At 48.9% G+C, this 21,477-nt stretch overlaps 1 long non-coding RNA gene across 1 annotated transcript in view; it reads left to right on the top strand.

Annotated features, from left to right (window-relative positions):
- Positions 1-275: 275 nt before the first annotated feature.
- LOC146889915 (uncharacterized) overlaps positions 276-21,477 on the top strand; it is a 29,110-nt gene continuing 7,908 nt past the window's right edge. The window contains exon 1 of the long non-coding RNA XR_014999440.2: positions 276-1,051. This is a non-coding gene — a long non-coding RNA (uncharacterized LOC146889915). The remainder of the gene's footprint in view (positions 1,052-21,477) is intronic.

The following is a 21,477-nucleotide window of genomic DNA, read 5'->3' as shown; positions in this document are numbered from 1 at the left end:
CCCACACTCTCCCCTGATTGGATGCATTTAGGGGTCCCCTTTCCAGGGCAAACTGTCAGAGTACACCCCCTCCCCCAGCTTAGACGCCACTTCTAAGCCTCCATATTGTTCTCTATTCCCTGCCTAGGCTGACCTGCTGTGGGATGTGACTCTGTGCCATACCTGTGCACTGTTCCCACCTTGCCCAGCTACCCGAGCTGTCCCCTTGGAATAGCCGCTAGGTGACCTCCTCTTGATGTCCCTGCTGTGCTCCCGGGTTTCAGAGCCTCACCCTCCTGTGAAGACTCTTCCCCTAGGAGCTCTGCGGGAACGCTTGAGCCGAGCTCACACCTTAGCCCATTTGTGTCTGCATTGTTGGTTCGGGAGAGCCTTGCCTGTCTCCAAACTACAACACAAGGTCGGAGGGAGAGAAGGAGGAGGAGTTGAGTAGCAGCTGTCATATGGTCTAAGGAAAAGGATGGTGACTTCAAAACAGCTGGATGCTAATCACACCTCTGCTACCATCCCAGGAGCCCGCTCCCTTGTGCAGCGATGGGGCTGGATCCTGCGCATCTGGAAGCGACCGAGAATTCAGCGCCTACATCTCGGACTGCAGGTGCTTTTCCCATGCTGGTGTTGGGACCAAAGGTTGCACTCACACAGCTGCTCTATTCCCATGCTCTGTATATCTGGGTATACAGTTACTGCTTAGCGCAGACGCCCATGAAGCTAGGCTGTGGCCCGGCAAGGGTGGGCAGGCAGATTCTGCTGAGGCGCTCAAAGGCTGCACCATCGGAAAGGTAGAAGACCACAGAGAAGAGGGGAGCGGCTTCCCCTGAGGACACTCACAGGGGAACGGAGACTGGAAAGGCACCCAGCAGGGCCAGCAAACAGCACCACAGCTTCCTGCCAGCCGCAGATGTAGCTGGACAGTGTGCTCGACCTGAAATGCCCAGCAGACAGCCTGGAACAGAAATCCGGCGGCAACCCAAGCCAGTGCACATGGGGAGCCAGAGCTGTCGGCCAGCTCCCTGAGCCCAGTGGGGCTGTGTGGTGGAGGCTGCCCATGTTGGTAAGTAACCCTTGCATACAGCTACAGCTAATTGTTCCCTAGGCTGCTGAACAGCATAGTGGGTGGCTCCCCTGCTCCTCCACTCAGGACATGGCTGTAAGGAAAACAGTGGTGAAAGCACGCAATTGGGAAGCAGGCAGGGGCCCACAAGCCCTGACCTATCTTGGCATATGGAGATGGAGACCTGGAAAGTAGCTCTGAGCTTTGGTCTTTCCCTCCTGCTTCCACAGCCTAGCCAGGATCTGGAAGGGCAGCCCTCAGGCCTACAGCATTAACCCCAGGTGCAGAAACCACCTTCCTGGACCTAGGGTGGGACTAGTTGCCTGGTCCCTGCCCAAGAAGGGTGACCACCATCTCCTTTAAATTGGCTAAGGCAGACGCAGGCTTGTCCAGATCCTCAGGCCAAGTTGGTACTTGGCCTGAGCTCCAAAACCCAAGCTTATTGCTGGCAGGAGGGCGAGACTGAAGCCTTCTGGGCACAGATGGGCCAGGAGAGCCTCTGCCCTTCATGCCGTCCACCCCAGGCCCCATGGAGAGTATTGGATACTCCGAAGGGTCTCCACTTTCTGTCTGATGCTTAAAGCTCTCGCAAGCTGATCCTGAAACAATGTCACATCTGAGAACAACCCTTTTCCACTCTCTGAGAATCTTGCCAAGCCTGGCCCACAGTATTGCAGGTTGGAAAATGACGTTGAGAGGGAAAGGTCAGGCAGCCGGACCTCCTGCAGCTGGGAGCAGGTGGCTGCTAGCACCAGAGGGCCAAGTGGCTCAGCTCACAGGCACAGGTAGTAGCAATGACTCTGTAGATCATCATAAGCCCTGGCTGCTGGCACCGAAAAGACAAGTATAGTCCCCCACTGTCGTGGCTGGGGCACGTCAGGTCAGTGCCCTGGCCTATATCCTCACAGGCTAGTTTTGTGTTAATGCAGAACTGAGACAGCTGTTTTCCACCCTGGCCCTTGGATGGAACCGCCACTTAGGGATCCAGCATTTACAAAGCCCCTACTGTGTGCCAGTAAGTGCATGTGATACATTGTCCCTTCACGTAAGCACTGATAACACTAGCCCCATTTCGCAGATAAGGAAACATGACCTCCTAGACCGAGCAGAGGCCAGGATTCATCACTCAGAATCCCTTGTCTGCCTAGTTCTCTCCCTACCACCTTTGAAGTATGTTCTGTCCTGGGCAGACACAGTCCCGACCTCCTAGGAAGTTTGTGGCCCCAGAGCCCAATCACTCATGAGAATGGGTGTCTGTGTCTAAGTGCTTATCTCAACGGGGACATCAGAGGCCTGTGTCTCTCTCTTGTCTTGAGCCCACCATACCCAGTGCCCAGTGGAAACCCTCCATAATCCCTTCCATCTCATCCCCTGGGGGAACCAAGTCAAACCTCTCCCAGAAACAACATGGTAGTCAGTTTTCTGTCACCATGACGGCATATCTGAGATTTAGCTCAGGAAAGGTTCATTTGGATCGTAGTATGGAAGGTTCCAATCCACAAGCAGTGGGGCTCCTTGAATGGGTCTTTGGTGAGATCACATGTCCTAGCGAGAATGCTAAAGCACACTGCTTGCTTTATACCAGGAAGCAGAACAGGAGCAGGAAGGGGCTGAGGTTCCACAGCCCATCAAAGGCATGCCCCATCTTCCCCAAGAACAACCCATCGGCTCCCCTCTTCCTGAGGGTATCACACCCTCCCCAAAGTGTCACACTCAGGTCTTCGAGGTGCAAACCAGAGCATGGGGTGACCACTGGAGGAAATGTGGGTACTCGGACTGACAAAAGGGTGGACAAAGCTGGACCAGAACCCAATCATGGTGTCTAATGGAAATGTTCTCACATGTAGATTTTCCTTGTTGAGTTGTCCATGTATCTCTGATGACCTCCAGCAGAGGCGAATGTGCCAAATGCTTTGGTGACAATGAGAGCAGTGAGGGGCAGAGCCAATCTTGATGGCCAAACCTTTGACAGCACCGTGTATCCAGTAAACCCATGGGTTGTGACTTCCCTATGTAACAATAATTAGGATATATTAGGGAAGTAAACATGTTCCTAATCTGAGGGGAATTTAAATGTGAGAGGAGTTAAGTTTCCCAGCATTCTGCCTGTGGCCCTAACCATGTTTCTAGGTTTCTAGGCTTTAACCATGTGCTTGTGTCTGGTCTACCAACCTGGAGGCCAGCTCAAGGGCAGCCTTCCTAGGAGGGTGTGGGAGGTCACCTGGTGTGCAGCTTAGAGGGGCTGGATCTGAACTGGTTCAAGGTCACATTCCATTCCTCTCTGTTCTCAGTAAAAATCTCTTCAGCTCCCCATTTAAATGGTGTTCCTTCACCTCTCCATTGCTGTGGGAATGCAAACTGGTACAGTGCTTTGGAAATCAGTATGGCAATTTCTCAGAAAATTAGGAAACAATCTACCTCTCGACCCAGAAGTACCACTTTTGGGTATATACCCAAAGGATGCTCAATCATACCACAAAGACATGTGCTCAGCTATGTTCATAGCAGCATTGTTTGTCATAGCCAGAACCTGGAAACAACCTAAATGCCCCTTGACCAAAGAACGGATAAGGAAGATGTGGTACATTTACAAAATAGAGTACTACACAGTGGAAAAAAAAATGACATCTTGAAATTTGCGGGCAAATGGACGGATCTAGAAAACATCATATTGAGTGAGGTAACCCAGACCCAGAAAGACAAATATCACATGTACTCAATCATAAGTGGCTTTTAGACATAAAGCAGAGAAAAGCCAGCCTACAATTCACAATCCCAGAGAACATAGACAACAAAGAGGACCCTAAGAGAGACATACATGGATCTAATCTACATGGGAAGTAGAAAAAGACAAGATCTCCTGAGTAAATTGGGAGTGTGGGGATCATGGGAGATGGTAGAAGGGGAAGGGAGAGGAAGGGAGGGAAACGAAGAAAAATATATAGCTCAATAAAAACAATTAAAAAAAGAAAAAAATAGTGTTCCTTGTCTTCACAGACCACGAAAATGCTACGTCTTACCCCTGGAGTCTAGAATCTTCAGGCTGGATTTCTTTTTGCAAGAGGAGGGGTGCTATGGGGGAGGATATGGGCAGGAGACTCCATCCACACCTATGTGGTCTTGTGCAATGGAGACTCCCTCCCCATACAATTTTGAGATGATCGTACCCACCTGCAGGATCGGGGGGTGGGGAGGGTGTGAGTGGGAATAGAGCCCGTGCAGGGTTCCAGGAGTTGGCCATAGCTCCAGCCTCAAGAGATCACACAAGGTTCAGCCGAGTGATCCCACCCTGGCTGTTTGAAGAGTCTGAGGAGACAATTGCTACCTTTCACACATGTAAAAAGCAGAAAGCAAAGCAGTTGGGGGGCAACTGAGAATAGTGCTGGGAAGCAAAGAGGCAATGGTGGGATGACGGTTAAGCAAGCCCTGGGAGTGAAGGGCATGTGCCCACCCCACCCCTCTGCAAGACAGAAACCTGTAGCTTTCAGGAGGTGGGTGAGGGGTGGCTACTAAATCAACCAGGGGAAGGGATGGCCATCCTGCAACATGTGAGTGATGGGCAATCTGCTAGTGTGGCATGAAGTCTCTTGGGTGTGCCTCTCAGTGACCCCTGCCATCTAGAACTTCATTTCTACTAAGCAGAATAGGACCCGCTGTCATGGAATTTCACTTCTAAGGTCAATAGTTCACAAAATTATTCCCTTCCTCCACTTGGGAAAAGACCAACAGAGACCATGTTTTAGGCATGCAAGCAGAGGGGACAGTCCATGTGCCAAGAACTGATTGGTGTTTGAAGCCAACAATCCACCAAAGACTCTACCAATGGCAGAGAGAGACAGACTCTTTAGCCCTAGACAGGCTGGCCCGACATCTCCACTGAGGCCTTGTATGTTCCCAGACTTCTTGCCTGACCCTCCCCTCTGGACCTTTCTCTGACCCAGCATCCCTCACAGCAGTCCATTGGGGTGTCAAGGTGACATATATAATAGCCCTCTGTGTCTTTTGGCTCCTATCTGTGGACTCAACCAAACGTGATGCAGAAATGTTGAGGTCAATATCGCGTCTACACTGAACATGCTTTCTGCTGTGCAGCCCCTTCCAGTACATTACGGCAGCCTCTCTTAGCTTTAGTCACCTAGAGATGACTGGAAGGCACAGAAGGATATGCACAGGTCGATGCAAATAGTCCACCATATTCTACAAGGACACGAGCACTCAGATTTGGGGATTTGTAGGGATTTCTGAATCCAGTCGCCCACAGACATAGAGGATGAATGAACTCCCCTCTGAAGGATGAAGATTAAATAGAGTATTGGTTCCTATCACACTGGTAACATAGAAAAATGTCCAGCTCTGGGCAGATGTCAGCTGGTTTGTGGCAAGTCTCTCTTAGTGTGGGATTCTGTGGCATCTTCTACAAAGCCCCGCAACGTCAGGGTCATCTCAACTTTGGCTGTCAGGACTCTTTCCACTCATGTATAGATGCTGGGGAACTCTGAAGCTGTGGCTTACTTTCAGCCCCTGCCTGGGCAATCTGCCCCACAACCCTCAGAGGCAGGGACATCATCCAGCTAGCTCAGATTTCCAAAACTCTTCTCCAAAGCACTGAGAGACTGCTGGGTTTCTGACGCTGGGGGCCTGAGGGATGGGAGACAGTAAACCTCCCCCTCTCTTGTCGCCTAAAATCTACCACAACCAGGCAGAGGCGGGCTGCAGGATGTCAGGCATTTGCGGGCTGCAGGATATCGGTCGGGCTGTTGCTGTGGTCCGGATGCAATTTGTCTCCCGTGAAATCCATGTCAAATTTAATCCACAATGATGTGGTGCTGGGAAGTGGTGGGTCCTCTAAGGGATGCTTGGGCCATCAGGGGCCATTCTTCTCTGGGGTTGGATTAGTCACCTCAAGAGCCCCTGTCACAAATGAGGCTGTTTATTGTGTCAACTTGTTGATCCCATTTTTCCACCATGAGATGTGCATGGATGGGGCCTTGGTCATGCTAATATGATGCCCTTAGCCTGAAAGATGGTTCATCTGGAAAAGGGTTTACTGTGTAAGGTTGAGGACATGGCTTTTATTCCCAGTGACCACCGAGTACCTGTGTCAAAAACCAGGCATGGTGACAATCACTTATAACCCCGGTGCTGGGGAGGCAGAGACAAAAGCATCGCTAGAGCTTGCTGGCCAGTCACCCCAGTTTAACCTTTGAGTCACCCTAGTCTAACCTTTGAACACTGGGTTCCAGTGAGAGACCCTGTCTTAAAAAAAACAAGGTGACTAGCACCTGAAAAAGGACAACCACTTGACCTCTGGCCCTCACCTGCATGTTTGTGCTTACACACACATGAGCACACAGACACACACACACACACACACACACACAGAGGGAGACAGAGAACAAACAAACACATCACAGTCTTAGACTTCCTGGTCTCAGTAACTACAAACCAAAGCATATGTGTTCTTTATAACTCGCCTAGCCCCAGGTATTCTGTAATAGCAGTAACGTAAACCAGCCTCGTGTTCTTCGGGCTGGTGTCTGCCCTGGGAGCCCCTTGTGGTAGATTTTAGGGATGGAGAAAGTTTACTTTCTCCCATTCTCTTGGGGACCTCAGAGTCAGAAACAGACAGATAGTTCTTGGGTGCTGCTGAGGACAGTTTCAGGAGCCTACCGAGAAGCTAACTGGATGGCTTGACCGAACATGTCACTGTGTGCGTATATCCCTGCTTCCGAGGGCCGCAGGCCAGATTGCCCCGGCAGGGACCGAAAGTGGACCACAGCCTCAGGGAGCCCTGATACTTACTGACCAAGATAGTACCTCTGAGAGTCACCCCTTCCCAGGAAGTGGGTAGATTTGTGGGGCTGGGGTTCAGCAAAGACAGAAGTTAGACTGTGACATTGTCAACTACCAAGGGTTTCAGAGCCCGGGCAGCTCTCAGTGTCCCATGCTGTAGAAAGGGGACTGAAGTTTACCCCCATTGCCCACTAGTCACTAGATTTGGGCTGCCCTGAAAATCCCTCTGCCTGAAGAGGCAGCTCTCCTCAGTTAGGGTAATTCCCCCAGAGGACTGATAACTATGAGACACAGTCCTGGAAGGTCCTAGACTTTCCAGTCTCTTCTTCCCCAGGATCATAGGCGGAATGACTCAGTCCTGGAGGAGGGAGAGGGGGACTTCAAGGGAACATGGAGGGGGAGAAAAGGAAGATATCTCATAGCCTTGAACTCCCAAGCCATCCCCAGGCATGCCAAGACAAGTTCATGCAGCAGAACCTAGATTTGACTCACCCCTGGGGACCATGACCCTGATGGAGCATTGCTCTTCATAGATGCTCAGTAAAGCTGCTATAACACTGGACGTTTGTCTTCTTCTATTTGGCTGCCTCTGGGATGTTCCTGACGATTGACCCTAGAAGATGGTGGACACCCATCTCGTAAGGACCACCAGCATTCTCAGTTTCTGCATCACTTTCCAGCTCCCCTCCAGAAAGGACCAACAGCTCACGGACCAACAAAAGACACGTCGGTGACTACTGTCACAGTGCTGTGTGATGGTTCATCCTAGGACTTGGTGGCATAGCACAGTAAACCATTATTTAACTCCAAAGTCTACAGGCTGCTGTCTTGGCCTGTGTTCTCTTGGGCAATGGTTCTGGCTGGTGGGGGATCTAGGATACCATTTCTATTTTAGGAGCCTTGTCCGCCTCCAGGTGAGGTGCGTTATGTATTGTCTGTGGCCCAGAGCAAGCAAGGGAGGCCCATTTGCCAGCATTTGTGTGTGTGTGTGGTTTGTGCATGTGTTGTGTGTATATGTGTGTGGTCTATTTGTGGTGATAGTGCATGTGTAGGAATGTGGAGGCCAGAGTTAAGGATATCTGGGGTCCCTCTTCATCATTCCCCACATAATTCCCCTGTGACAGAATCTTTCACCAAACCTGGAGTTAGACTGGCAGCCAGAAAGCTCCAGTGGTCCTCTTGCCTCTGTATGCCCACAGGGTTACAGGTGCATGGGGTGGGCCATGCCCAGCTTTTCACATGGATGCTGTGAATCTAAACCCAGCTTTTCATGGTCACACAGCAAGCACACTTACCTACTAAACCCTTAAGGATGCAAGTCAAATGCTCTAGAATTGAGCCTCAGCCCTAGCCCTGCCAGCACTTTGAAGCTTCCATGGTACCCTACTTGCTAACATCCCCTTTGCCAAAGCAAATCTTGACTGTCATAGGCTTAGAATAGGAAGTCTTGTGAGGGCTAATGGTGGGTGTGCACACAGGGAGGTAGGGACTGATGGCCCCTGCCCTGAATGCTGGCAGACAGGATAGGACATGCTCACCACACCAGTTCTGACATCAGAATGAATGGTCGGGTCAGATGACAGGGCTTTAAGACAGCATCACCAGCATCCATGACATCCCAGGAGTCCAGAGTAAGCAAACTGCTGAAAGATACTAATTAGCCCTGGGGGAGCTGACCTATGTGGATTGTGACAGTCAAGACCCTGGGGGATGCTCTGGGCAGGCAGTGTTGTAGTTTCTTCCTGATCATGGCTGCATGGCTGGCCTGCCCTACGTGGTTGGGGAGTGAAAGGCAAGAGAGCCAAGAAGGACAGTCAGCCTTCCCTGGGTCCTTTCCAGGCTGGGTTCTTTGTGGGTGTACAACAGTGCTGTGGGCAGAAACACACCAAGGGCAAACAATTCAGTTCCCTTCTGGATGATTTCTGTGACCTTTTCCTATTGCCCTTTCTCAGTCTGATGTCACCAAGTCTTCACCTCAGCCGGACGTAGCCCTGCTGGTCCCTGTTGCTCCATCTCCATGGTGGGCCTCTTCTTAGAGCATTTCTTCTCACCTCTCCATACTAGAAGGAAATGAGACCCCACCCAAAATGTCTGGAAAGGGGACCTCATGCAGGGAACAAACACTAGGTACTAGGTACTAGGAGCCTCAGGACACCACCCCCATGCTAACACAAGAGCAGGCTGCCAAGGAGATCCACCTCTTCAGAGACTGTTGATTAATCCACGGCTCTGGGCCTCAGTGTATCTGCTGCCTTGAGGCCATTTGATCTCAACCATCTTCGGGAAGACTGAGGCCCAAGGCTTTCTCTGAGGTCAAGATGACTATGGCCCTGCTCATTGACCAGTGGACACACTGGTCACATCCTGCCTTGCTCTGCATATCTGGCCAGTGAGGATGTGCAGATCTTGGAAAGTCTAGGAATTCTGGAAGCTTCCAATCTTCCAGTGCTGCTAGGAAGCACTGCCTAAGACTTTCAAACACTGTTTGTCAAGGAAATAAATTACAAAGAAATCTCTCTCTCTCTCTCTCTCTCTCTCTCTCTCTCTCTCTCTCTCACACACACACACACACACACACACACACACATACATTGCTCTTATTATATATAGTTTTACTGTATTGGAGTAAAACCCTTTCCTTTCTTTTTAGACAAAAAGGGGGAGCGATGTTACAGAATATTTGTTTACACTGTGAAGATGTATCTTTCCTTAGGCACCTTCTGATTGGCTTAATAAAGAGTTGAATGTCCAATAGCTAGACAGGAAGAGGTTAGGCGGGACTTCTGGGGACAGAGGATTCTGTGAAGAAGAAAGGCAGAGTCATAAGTCAGACATTGAGGAAGCAGGATGGGCAGTACAGAGTAAAGGTAACCAAGTCGTGTAAAGTAATGTAGATGAAAAGATATGGATTAATTTAAATTATAAGGACTAGTTAGGAACAAGCTTAAGCTAAGGCCGAGGTGGCAATTCCAAGGAAAAAATCTATCTATACGCACATATACACACACAGGGTCAGAAATTATTTGATGAAGTCCCCACTCCTACCAACAGCAAGAATAATAACATTACTAACAACAAGCTTGGTTTCATGAGTTCATCTCACGAATGATGAACTTGGTCCATCCACTAAACCTCTGACCTCAGTATGCCTTGCTTTCACAGTGAGGAGACCATGGCATAAGGACATTTGACAATCTGTCCAAGGTCACACTACTAACAGCAGAGCTGTGGCTAGAACTCAGGTTTCCTGACAATCCAGACCTCAAGGACTTTCTACTTCTAAGAAGATTGCCAAGTGGTAGATCTGAGGCCACTCCCTGGAAGCAGAGGTGAAGTGCTGAGACCCCTCCAAACAGAGATGGTGTGCCGAGCCCCTCCCTCCCAGAAGCAGAATGCTGATCTGTGGGCATCAGCGCCTTCTCTCTCTTTTCCTATAGTCTTGAGGCCCATTGTCCTCGGCTCCAGTGCGTCATTTTGAAGGGGATCCAGGATAGACCAAGTTAGGTCTTTATATATGTCTGTCAATCAGACAAACGTCTCCATGGCACCAACTTGCAGCATCGGTCCTGGAGTCACACTGGCTAGTCACAGAGAAGGTGTGCTCACCACAGAGGGATTGGCAGAAACGGGGAGGTTCCCCAAAGAAGCACCCCAGCTCTTGCTTACCCAAATCAAAGTCAAACCATAAGTAATATTCCCACCCATGTCTATGTCCATTATTGGAGTGGACTTCAGGACTGGCTTACTCCAGCTCGTGTCTGGCCTCTCCCTGATGTGTTCCTTTCTCACCCCTAACTGCGCTGGCTTCAGCCTCAGTCTGACTCCCTCCACGGTGGCAGGTGTCACATGCCTCACATTCACGTGCCCTAGGAACTGGAAAAGTGCTGCTTTCCAGGTTCATTCTAAGGGCAAGGAATCCTCTCCCAACTTTACTCTCTTAAATTAGGCCAATCGCCATCACCAAGTCATTGGAGACCTAATTCTGTGGCCCACGTTAATCTGTGCTTATTGGCTCAGGTCTGTATTCCTCAACCAATTGCAGAGCCGAAGACAATGAAGACTGCAGGAGCCGTAGGACCGGGCTGCTTGGCAGGCCTGGAGAAGGGGTAGGTGCTGATAGGCAGCAAGCAAATGAACCTGGAGTTAAAAAGCAGAGGAGGTGTATCAGGAAGGAAACAAGCCCCAGAAAATGAAGCCTTGCTTCCTAGAGTGGTCCTCTGCCTCTGGGAATGGGCAGCTGGACAGGAACAGCCCTGTATCCTGACTCTTCTGCAAGGTGCCCTGGTTGGCTTTAGAACTAAAGCCAGAGAGAGGAGTGCAAGTGTGGAAGACACAGTAGGAGATGAGGGCCTGCTTGTTGGGGGTTTCTATCCTCCCACCGGGTCCCACAGCTGTTTAGCCCCAAAGAAAATCACACAGAAGTCTCCATAAGTTATAAACGGATTGGTTCATTAGTTCAGGCTTCTTATTAACACTTATAACTTATATAGCCCATTATTTTAGTATATGTTAGCCACATGGCTCAGTACCTTTTTCAGTGGGGCAGGTCACATCTTTCTTCTTTGGTATCTGGACAGGACTGCGGAGGAATGGGCTTCCTCCTTTCCAGAATTCTCCTGTTCTCCTTACCCCACCTCTACTTCCTGTCTGGTTGTCCTGCTTATACTTCCTGCCTGGCTACTGGTCAATCAGCATTTATTTAAAACGTAATTGACAGAATACAGAATTGTCCCGCACCATTGCTTGGCCTTCTTTTGGTGTCTTGCTGGCTGTGTATGCTGGTGTCATCCCTCTGCTGGGAGTACCTTCCTGAGGTTTCTCAGGCCTTTAAGAGTCTTGTGAACTTAGGGTTTTTGTACCTGTTATTGCTGTAGGACATTGGTCTTGTACCCTGTCACTTACACTGTATTATTTTAGTAAAACACTGATTGGCCAGTAGCCAGGCAGGAAGTATAGGTGGGACAACCAGGCAGGAAGTAGAGGCAGGACTATGAGAACAGGAGAATTCTGGGAAGAGGAAAGAGTCAGTCTACAGTCTACACAGAGGAAGCCAGACACAGAGGGAACAAGATGAGAATGCCTCACTGATAAAAGGTACCAAGCCATGTGGCTAACATAGACAAAAATAATGGGCTAATTTAGGATGTAAAAATTAGTTAATTAGAAACCTGAGCTAATAGGTCAACCAGTTTATAATTAATGTAGACCTCTGTGTGTTTCTTTGAGATTGAATGGTTCTGGGACTGGGCAAAACAGAAACCTCTGTCAACAGGTTATGGCTTGAATATGAAGGAGCTCCCTTCATATTTACAGAATTGTAGATTGATCTTCAGCTGATGGGGGCTATTTTGAGAGGTTCTGGAACCTTTGGAAGGTGGCAGGTAGTCCTTTGGGGTGTCTTATCTTATCCCTGGCCCTTTCTCCTCTCTCTCTCTCTCTCTCTCTCTCTCTCTCTCTCTCCCTCCCTCCCCCTCTCTCCCTCCCTCCCTTCCTCTCCTCCCTGTCATCTGTAAAGGAAGCAGTTCTGATCCACTACAAACCATATGTAACAGGCCCAGAAGCACAGAGCCAAGTGACAAGGTAACTGACTCCTCTGAAACCATGAGCCAACTCCAATCCTCCCAAAGGCATTTCCATCAGGCATTTCGGAACACGATGCACAGGTAACAAACACAATACCCATTGACTTTACATTCTGGGACATCTCAAGTCCTCTGCCTGACTCACATCGAGAAAAGCAGCTCTAAGAGAATCGAGGACACTGTTACAGGAGACAGGGGCTGGCACCTCACTGACTCCACCCCCAATGGGCATGGCAGCCTCACACAGCACCAGGTCAAAGCCCAAAGCCAGCAAGTGCTGATGGGCTCTGAGTTGGGAGAGCCAGGCACAACACTTAACCTGGGGACTTTATCTCGGCAAGGTCTATGAAATCTTGCCATGTAGGGCATGTTACACATCTGTAACCTTATAAAAATAGAGGCCTAAGCCATAATCAATGAGTGTGACTGAGTCCAACCAAAGGCTGCAGCTGGGGCTGAGGGCAATATTAACAACTCACACTTTTATTCTCTGCAAGTTCTTCACAGGGCCACTGAGGGCAGAGGCCTGTCTGCACAGGAAGATATGGTACAATGTCTGACCTTGTTTGGGCTTAAAGGCCTCCAAGTAACTTGTCCCAGCACTTAGAGGTGCATCAAAGCCAAATGTCTCCAAAAACTGGGCCTTGAGCCACCAGGAGAGGAAAAGAGGCCATGGGCTTGGCAGCAGCGTGTCATCTGAGTGGAGGTTGGAACCAGGCCCTAGGGAGTGAAATTGCTCTGAGGTGAGGACAAAGGCTTTCTATACCATACTGCGGTTCAACCTCACTTGGCCCTACGGCTCTGAAGCCATCTTCTGTGCTGATCCCAGAGAGTAAGGCATCGGTGGGGGGAGAGTTTGGGGCTAATGAATAGATTTGGGGCTAATGGGTATATTCTATTATTACTAAGAAAAATTCCAGGAGCACCTCTTTGTCCCCCTACATTTGTAAGATGAGGAAATAAGGTATAAATAGCCCACGGGGCTGCGCGTGGACACTTTTCCTAAATGTAAATTGTGACAGCTACAGACAAAGGGTGCATCTGGCACCGGAGTCAGATGAGGGGTCAGAGTGGGGAATTGGAGAGTGTCATTCTCTCTTGGCTCAGTTGCCTTTCTACATTGTTCTCCGTTCTCCAGTTTCAGAGGACCTCAGAAGAGCCCTCGTGAACTCGTGTTTGGGGTCAAAGGGGAGGAAGACCGAGACAGCACTGCACCAAGCAAGAGCCCAAGTCTCAGATCAGGCTGGGTTTGCAGCAGTTCAGAGCCTGCTAGCCTGACCTGAGGCTTTGCTGAAAGAAACCTCTCCTTTTTTTGATTACAAAGAGGAATGGGACCTTAAAGTAGGTGTTACTTAATAGCTGCAGCTTTCTAAGGTAGATAAAAATCACTGCAGCATGTTTGGCCCTGGGGGGTAGACATCAAAGGGCCCTGGTGGAGCCCTTGGGTGGCCACTTGATTCCGTCTCCTCCCCCCAGCCATCCTGCTCAGCCTCCCCACAGCTGTCCTTCTGCCATCAGAGATCCCAGTGCGGCCGGGGTGGCCAGGGGCAGTGTGTTGGTGTGGGGTGTGTATCCACACACACCTGCAGACTCATTAGCCATGATGTTGAGAGATTCATGAGCCCCTACCCCCACTCTCCTTGGCCAGGATGTAGACAGCATGGCTGTCAGGAAGCAGAGAGAAGGGCTGGCCCGGGTCTGTCTGTTCTTCATCCACTCACACCCGGTGCACCCAACCATGCTGGGCTGTCTCAGTGCCCACAGGGTCACCTGCAGGGTTGCAACCCTTTATGGGAGCAGCATGCAGCCCTGAGCTGGCATGGGGCTACAGAAAGGGCATCAAGGGGTTGCCAAGCGCAACTTCATGGTCATGGACACATCCCGTGTCTGGTCTGGGTTTGCGGAGAGGCGGAACTACTTTTTAGAGACTCTGCTCTGCACCTTCTTTCAGATCTGAAGAGCTGTCGCTCGTTCTCATCAGGAGGCTCCTTTCTTTTCAAGGCGTTAATAACACCTGCCATTAATAATCCCAGCACACTGGAGCCGTGGAGCAGCAGCAGCTGGGGAGCCCCAGAACCTGGGAAGGTTCTGTGGGGACACCTGGGAAGTTGACCACAGCATCCAAAGCAAGGGCCCAAATTCTCTCCACAAGCTTCTGGCCCACGGGCAGCCTCCGTATGAAGACAGCTTTTATACATGTATAAAACAATTTACAGCAATTTTAGGATCCAAGGTCATGTTCCTAAATAAGGGGGCAAGGAGGTAGCACTGGTCCACATCTACAAGAGTTGCTTCAAGTCGGGGACGCAGCTCCAAGCCTCTGACAACAGTTTCATCCCTCAGGAAAGATGATAGGTGCCTGGTGCCCTCTGAGGATATTATTGTTCTTTAAAAAGAAAATATGATAATGGGATGCCCCAGGCGGCTTGCGGAGCAGCTTCTAGTCCAACAAGGATGGCTGTGGGTCCCTGTAAGATCTCCAGGGTGGCAGCACCATGCGGCCTGGGGAGTCAGGCGGGCGGTTACGGCGGATAAAAGGCTCACAGGACATAATAAATAAACATAAGGATAAACATTTATTTCTTAAAAAGAAATAGAGAAACAGAGAGACTGAGATAGACAAATATAAAGACATAAAGACATAAAGACATAAAGACAGAGAGAGACGTGTGCACACGACAAGAGACAAACACACTAGAGAGAGAGAGAAGATGGCGGCGGGGAGGTCAGAAGTGGCTGGGGGGTTGGGCGTGGCTAGCTCTTAAAGTGACCGCAAAAGAATAACAGATATGACCTTCACTTTCTTCAAACACAACCCGTAAGGGTGCTTAGGGTGGACATGGTGAGGTCTGGTGGAGGATGGAGACTAAGACTCCAGGAGAATCTTCTCCAGAAGTCATGTCCACCCCCTTGCTCAGTAAGGGGCACTCTCTGGAATAGTGTACATGTTTAACCTCTTTCGATGGCCGTGTGCTAAAGGCTTGGTCCCCAGAGCAGGGCTTTTTGGGAGAGAGTAGACCCTTTAAGCAGTAGGGCAGAGTCGGAGGTCCTTGATCACTGGGGACAAACCTTTAGAGAGGACTGTGGGCCAACGGCTCCTTCCTGTTCCTCATGTGTCCTGCCCACGCAGTGAGTAGCTTTGCTCTACCATGGGCTCCCACCATAGTGTGCTGCCTCGCCATAGGGCCGAGGCAACGACGACAGCCAATCACAAACAAACATCTTTTTGCTTTGTAAGTATGTTTATTCAAGAAATTTCATTATAGTAACAGAAGGCTGACTCACGCTGTGTGGGGTAGCATGGAGGGCTAGATGCCAATGTTCATACTTCCATTCATTAAACTTTCTCATTTACTTGCTACATCTGATATTCGTGCTTTGAGAAGTCATTTTCTTTTATGTGTATGGGTCTGCGCATCACTAGCATGAAGTGCCCATAGACCAGACGGGGTCGGATTCCTAGACGGGAGTGAAGAGTTGAGAGTTGCCTGCTGTGATGGGAATTGAACCCCAGCCCTTTGCAAGAGCAGCCAGTGCTCTTAACTGTGGAGGCATCTATCTCTCCAGTCCAGACTCTGTCCGTTTCTTACCACATCTGGTCATACTTGTCTTCTCTCAGTCCCAGAACATGGCCAGTGCTTCCTCACCTCAGACTGGTCACCACACTGTTCCTCTGTCTGGAACATTCTTCCCTACTCCTCTCCAGTGCGGCTGGTTTGCAGCTTTCCTGCCCCCCCACCCCCTCCTGGGAACTTGTATCCATGCGGTCTGCTTTTGTGACAGTCTGGTTTCCCTTTGGAGACAGGCCCCGGCTCTGTATGGCTGAGTCCCAGAGTCGATGAATGACTTTTAACCTCGAATCTTTTGCAAGCAGGCTGTGAAATTTTAGCTTCAACTCCTCCATGTCCTTTGGCCAATGTGGGTGCAAATATCTGCCCTCCCAATGGTCCCTCAGGACTGCTAAGGAAAGATGTCATTCTTGTGTAGGTACACGGCTCTGCTTGGTAGCCCTACCCATGGAAACCTGGATTTCTTTCTGACATTGGAACTGTTCATCACTGAAGCTTGGGCCTGTGAAGATGGCACCCACAAATGTGCCCTGCCCCACCCACGGGCCTGACAGGAAAGAGGAGGCTGAGACCCTAGAGAGGGGTTGATGCTATTCTTGGCTACATCTCCTGTGGGCGCTGCCTTCCAGCAATTTCTCCCACCAGCCTGGCCCCATATGAAGCTCTCTCCACGCCCCACCAAGGCACACTCTGTTCCCTTATGGCTTTGTGGCAAGTCATCTTTCACACCGAGAGCATCCGGAGTGAAGTATCCCTCCTTCCCTTGCAGCTCTCTGCTCCCGCTGACACACTGCCAGTCTGTGAGTGCTGTTTTGGTTTTACCTTTGTTGTTTTGATGCTGTGAAGTGCGCCCCGTTAACACCAGGTGCTGAAAAGTGAAAGCTTTATCTCCTCCATCAGCGCCATCAAAGCAAGGTGGGGTAGGATGGTTTCAACTCATCCCGAGTGTCCCCAGGGCATCTGGCCTCTCGTCAGTTCCTCTCTCCCTGGGGGCACAATGCTCCACACCCAAGTCCTTTGCAGCTGCCCAGCCTCTGAGGTCTCACAGGAGGCGCTCAGGCACAGGAGAGTGCTGGCACTTCTCTGCCGAGGGTGCTTCTCCTGCCATTTGACTGTGAGGCACTAAGAATAGTAATTTTTTTTTCTTCTGGTAGCAGAGTTTTAACCACCTAGAAAGCTTAATTAAGCTTTCCCACTGCATTCTTTTAATTGAATTAGTAGCGAGAGGGTATTTTTAGTACCGAGGTGATTATTTCATGTAACAGATACATGTCCGGATATTCTTAAACCTCTATGTAGGCCAGACCAGCGAGAGAGCAGACTCCATGAGTGGCTTGCTTCTGAGATACGACAGTGCCATGACAGTTATTCATACTATTCATTCATTATTTATGCCCTAATTCTTTTTTCTTAAGCAGAGAGGGGAGGACTTTTTTTTATTATTATTATTATGGACATTTAACCGAGTCTGGTCTTCAACTCCTCATAATCCCTCTCTACTTCCAAGTGACAGGACCCAGGTGTTCTCATCTTTGGAAGGGAGAATTATTTTTAATGTTGTGCAGAGTGGTGGGCACTCACCGGTTTTAAGTTCCCTTTGAGTTGCCGGTCTGAGCGGTCTCCTTCCTGGACGTTAGTTGCCTTTGGAATTTCTCTCAAGTTCAGAGGAGCATGGATATCATTTGAAGACTGTGTATAGTATGCCATTTTGGAAAGTAGAGGTATCATAAGAAAATTTTGCTTGGAGGAAGCTGCAGGTTCAAGAAGCAAGCAGCGACTCAGCTAAAGCTTGGGAGTGGGCATTGTCTTGCCAGCCACAGTGATAATTCAAGGCTGCTGTACTAGATGGTGGGATTTCAAAAGAAGTCCCAAGGAAAAAAAGCCATCTACGATGTTCCAAGTAAACTCCCAGGTTTTCTCGAAAGGGCCTTTCTGTATAAGAGAGGGATGAGAATTGTTCAGATATTGGTAATGGGGACAATGCAGCAGACTAAGCATGTAGACTAAGGTCACTGTTCCAGGTCAAGGCTATCCAATCTTTGATGCACGTGCTGCAGAAGCAGAGGACAGGACCTATGGAGACCTCTGCACTTGCAGAGAGCAGGTTTGGCAAAATGACTCAAGAGAGATCCTGAGAGGAACCCAAGGGCAAGGTAGGGTGGGGTGGGTGGGGCGGGATGAGTTCTATTTGTGGAATTTTTCCATCTCCTTTGAGATGGGTTTGCCAGTTGAGATAGATCAGTGAGATCCACGCAAAGATATGGGACTGGGCGAGAGTGTCCCAGAGGAAGGTGGCGTGTGAAGACAACTCCTGAGAGTGGCCACAGGCACATGTGGAAGTCAAGTTATTTCTTGCTTTCTTTTGATATCGGTGGTATCAGAGGATTCTGTTCTTTAATCGCGCGTTTCTTTCCATGCTTGTCTTTAGAGTTTTAATATTTCTCATGTCTCTTCTTCTGCCAAATATTGCAGCTCCAGGGGATTTTTGTAGAGAAGCAGGCCTCATTTCTTCTGTCGTCGTGTACAGTATCTTGATTCGGGCTTGCTTTCTTGACCTGTGAAATCACCAAAATCCACTCAGCTTCCTACACTTAAAGTCCAAACACTGGGCCCCTGTCCTTGTTCAAAGCACCACCACCACCATGAGCCCGGAGATAGTCTAGGGCAATCTCAGCTGCTGGCAGAGTGTGCCCAGCATAGCAAAAGCAGGAAGGACACTTCCTTGAATCCCAAGGTTGGGCTTGAAGGAGGCAGAGGTACCAGCTTACAGCATCTCTTTCCTTACATTTAGATTTTCTTCCACCGGGCCTGGCACATAACATTACAACAGAAGTTGCGAGTAGAAGTCGGCATCAGATAACTCATGCTTGATTTTCAGACTTGCTATCTTCCGTAAGTGGTGGTAGTTTTGTCTCCCAGCCCTCTACTCCCTCCTCTCCTCATTCCAATCTCTTCACACTTGTTAGTCTACAGAGCTCCAGAAGGCCCGGGATGCCTGCCCTTCTACAGTCTGCCCGCCTGTCTGGCCTCCTGCCGCTGCTTGGATTTTGGTGCCATTTTCTCCTTAGCATTAGCACAGCTCTTTCTCTGAGCTGTTTGAACTATCACTAGATCCCAAGTCCCATTTCTCAGTGACCCCGTGAACCGTTCCTATTTTGGCCGTGCTTCAGATGCAAATGAGTGTACCAGATTTAGCATTAAATAAAGGCTTAATTGGTCCGGTCTCAGATCATTTTGTTGTTGCCCTCAAACAATGTGCTGAGCAGAAATGATTTTGAGAAATCTTTGGTGAGACCTTATGGCAGTGGCATGTCAGTCACGGAAACTAAAGTGTATTCTGAATTAGATCATATTGTATGATTCTACCTAAAAATAAATTTGACATAAATAAAAAGGATAAAAGTTTTTTCCAAGATTGCTCGGGTTGAAAGAGCTAAACTAACATGTTTAAAACAGAACAGCAATCCAACGCTTGCTTATTAAAAAAACTTAGTCCCTCATTTGCCTACTCAAATAAATGGGTACTTCATGGCAAAAAAGAGAGAAGAAACTGGTATTTCCAAGTACAATAGAACAATAAGCACATTGGGTTTAAAAATACATGAAATATACATCATATACATAGAAGATATATTAAACATACATGCTGCCAGTGATTGGAATGATCTTCACTACTTATTAGGAAAAGAACTCAGGCTATGTGCACAGTAAGACATGTTCACCCAAACTGGGGCAGTAACTAAGGATTCTAAGCTTTGTCATCATGATTTGCTGTGGCCTGCAGAATTATTTCTGTAACCAGAACAAGACACGCTAACTTGAATTTGAATTTATGTGAATACACACTACATTGAGCGTGCCCAGAAGGAAACTTGGATTGAGTATATTCCCATCCTGAATCCAAGAGAACAGGTTCCTAGGGGTCTGTCGCTGCTCTCCTGGATGGCTGAGCTACAGGTGCAGCTCAAGGCCCAGCTCAAAGAGAGAGCTCATGCTAACGATGTCAGGACAGGGATTTATGTTTTCTTAAGATTCTTTAACAGTCAACTGAGAACAACAGATAGATAACTCAAGAGATTTAAAACTCTCTCATCTGGGGCTGGAGAGATGGATCAGTGGTAAAGAGCACTGGCTGCTCTTCCAGAGGACCGGGGTTCAATTCCCAGCACCCATATGGCAGTTCACAAATATCTGTAACTCTAGTTCCAGGGGATCTGATGCCCTCACACATACATGAAGCCAAAACACCAATGCACATTTAAAAAAAAGTTTTAAAAAACTCCCTCCTCTTTATTTAGAATCATGACAGTTCTAATCTACTATCAGTATGACCTACAGTTTGCACACACTCATGCTGAACACTCTTAGTTTGCACACTCAATGTGCACACTTTCTTAGTCTGCACACTCTGAGTTTGCACACTTTCACAGTGAATCTGACAGTGCCCTTTATCAAGTTCAGAGAATTACAAACTACCTTAGGTTATTCTGAGACTACCTAACAATATTATGAATATTTAATGATTTTACTGAAAAGACAGAACTTTTAGTAAATAATTCCTCCCTGTACATCTTTCTCGATAAGGGATGATATACCGAAATGATTCTGGGAAGCTAGGTAAAGACAAACTACTTGAAAGTCTACTTAGTACTTCATGGTTTCCCACTTGTTTGTAAATACATCATTTCAATAGTGCCTGATGCTCCGTGGGCTCTTGAGGGGCCTCATTGCATTGGTTACTGATGAATCCATAGGGGGTGGCTATTACAAGGTAGAGCCGAGCTGTAGGAAGTGAGTCACCTGGCATGTGCCCTGGCAAGATGCACACCCAGGAGCCTTCATCTGTTACTGAGCATCCCAAGATAAGCTACGTCCTTTAATGCATGCTCTGGCTGTCGATGTCCTGCCTCACCCCAGGCCTCCAGCAATAGAGGCAGATGATCCTGGATGAGACCTCTGAAAGCTGCGGCTAAAATACAGCTTTCACCTTGCTACTCCTTCTCAGGAGGTGCTTTGTCATAGTGATGGAAACAAACGCAACCGGCGAGAACAAAATCTACAACTAGACAGCGTTGTATGATACTTTGTGTTCTGACAAACAAAGCTTGCCTGGGTATCAGAGTGCGGAGCTAGCCACTAGTTAACAACAGAGGGCAGGCAGTGGTGGCACACACCTTTAATCCCAGCACTTGGGAGGAGGAAGCAGGAAGATCAGACTACTCAGCGTTACAGATGATCGAGCCAGTATCAAAGAGAAACAGTCAGGCAGTGGTGGCTCACACCTTGATCCCAGTACTTGGGATCTCATGCCTTTAATCCCAGCATCCGGGAGGTGGAGACAGGATCTCACACGCATTAAGTCTGAGGATTTGTAGAGACAGGACCCCCCCCCCCCGCCCCCGGGCCCCCGGTTTGGTCTGAGATTTTATAGAGATAAGAAGTCTCTGGTGTTTGGCTGCTCTGCTTCTCTGATCTTTCAGCT

The sequence above is a fragment of the Myodes glareolus genome, chromosome 24 (assembly GCF_982192425.1).
Source record: "Myodes glareolus chromosome 24, mMyoGla1.1, whole genome shotgun sequence".
NCBI lineage: Eukaryota > Metazoa > Chordata > Mammalia > Rodentia > Cricetidae > Myodes > Myodes glareolus.
Note: the sequence above shows the minus strand (reverse complement) of the source record. Positions and strands in the feature narration are given on the sequence as shown.